General features: G+C 43.6%; 1 non-coding gene across 1 annotated transcript; it reads right to left on the bottom strand.

The window, feature by feature from the left end:
- Positions 1-971: 971 nt before the first annotated feature.
- LOC145007707 (small nucleolar RNA R71) lies at positions 972-1,078 on the bottom strand. Its single transcript, XR_013663079.1, has one exon. It is a non-coding gene; the product is annotated as a small nucleolar RNA R71 (small nucleolar RNA).
- Positions 1,079-1,952: the final 874 nt, after the last annotated feature.

Raw genomic sequence — 1,952 nt, 5'->3', positions numbered from 1 at the left:
TGGCGTCGTTGCCGGGGAACGGTTCTAAATAATTAAGCTAATTCCTAATTTTTTCGATCTTTTGTATGAGTTTACTTGCATAAAGTTCATTTATTGCAATTTAGTAATTAGTAATTAGGTTTTAGTATCTGTTTTAGTTAGTTTAAAACTTAGAAATTTTTTTTGAAATACCACTGATACTCGCCGAGTGCAATCGCACCTACTCGGCGAGTAGCAGTTTAGTCAGCAGTAGATTTTCTTTATTTTTACAATCTTTTTGTTCTTTTTACGTTTTTTACTTTATTGATTTCAGGACTTTCATGACCAGAGGAGCAAACACACCACTGGTACCCCCGTTTGAAGACCCCGAATCCGCATTGAAAAGAAACAAAGGGAAGGACGTGGAGAGTTCAAGCACACCAAAGAAATCACCATTGTCCAACTTGAAGACGGTTTTTGGGAAAAAGAAGAGCAGTAAATCAGGAGCTTCTAGCGCTTCTTTGATAATTGAGGAGCCAATTCAAGAAGATATTGGGTACGAGACCGATGAAGAAGAGGAGGCAACGTACGAGCAAGAAACCGAGTCGGAGGAAGAGTTAGCGTTCACTATGGCTAACATTGATGAAATCCCCATGGGAGAATGGAAGAAGAGGATGCGCGACGACCATGGCCTGGGACTTGTGCAACCCGCAATTCCCGCGACTGCTACCTTCGAGCTAAAAGGTCATATCCTAGCTTCACTCAAGGAAATACCTTTCTATGGGAAAGATCATGAAGATGCCTACAAACATTTGGATGATGTCAATGATGTTGCTGATTACTTCAATATTCCAAATGTAACCCGCGAAACTCAACTACTTCGTATGCTTCCGGTAACCTTCTAGGGTGCTGCTAAAGACTGGCTCAAGTCACTTCCCCCCGGCTCAGTCACTACTTGGGCCAAGATGAAGGAAGAATTTATTGATCACTTTTGCCCACCATCCAAGATAGCCAAACTGAAGAAGGCCATTGCAAACTTTGAACAACAAGCTAGAGAGTCTTTATATGAAGCATGGGAGAGGTACAAAGGTCTGCTAAGAAACTGCCCACACCATGATCTAAACAGCCAGCAAGAAGTGTCCATCTTCTATGATGGAGTCAATGTCACAACCCGGCAGTTGCTAGACTCGCAAGGCCCATTTACAAAGAAGCCACCCCCGGTGATTAAAGAATTGATTGAAGAATTCTCTAAACACTCTAGAGAATACCACAACCCTATGAATGATGTCACGAGGGGAGCTGTGTATGCTGCTACTGAAGACTTATCCGCGGTCATGGCCATGTTAAAAACCATGGATAGGAGAATGGACAAAATGGATCAAACTATCCATGCTATTCGGGTGGGTTGTGAAAACTGCAATGGACCTCACCTCACTAGAGATTGCGATTTGGATGAGAATGGCAACAAGATGGTACAAGCATGTTATTCGAGCGGTGACCGGTATGATGAGGACTGGCGCAAACAAAAGAAAGAGTGGCTGCCTTACGAAGAGTACAATAAGGCCAAGGAGGAGAAGTATAGACAAAAAGGGAGAGGATTTTATCAAAAGGAGGAGCCGGTGCAAGAGGAGAAGCCAAGCTTGGAAGATATTCTTACTAAATTTGTGGCTGCTTCCGAGAAAAGACATAGTGACCATGATGCTGCTATCCAAGAAACAAGAACTATGCTTAGGAACCAGCAAGCATCCATCCACAACATAGAAACGCAGCTTGGGCAACTTGCTCAACAACTTAACCAAAGGTCACCGGGTGAGCTTCCTAGCAAAACTGAGAACAACCCACGAGGTGCACAAATAAACATTGTCACAACAAGAAGTGGGAAGATCATCACTCCCCTGGGCCCTATTCGAACTGAAGCAGCCAGGGACTCGCAGAAGGAAGGAACGGAAGAACAAGCAGAAAACCAAGATTCACAATCTGAGAGTCCTACTCGC

Source organism: Lactuca saligna, chromosome 7, assembly GCF_052625555.1.
Source record: "Lactuca saligna cultivar CGN05327 chromosome 7, ASM5262555v1, whole genome shotgun sequence".
NCBI classification, from domain to species: domain Eukaryota; kingdom Viridiplantae; phylum Streptophyta; class Magnoliopsida; order Asterales; family Asteraceae; genus Lactuca; species Lactuca saligna.
Note: the sequence above shows the minus strand (reverse complement) of the source record. Positions and strands in the feature narration are given on the sequence as shown.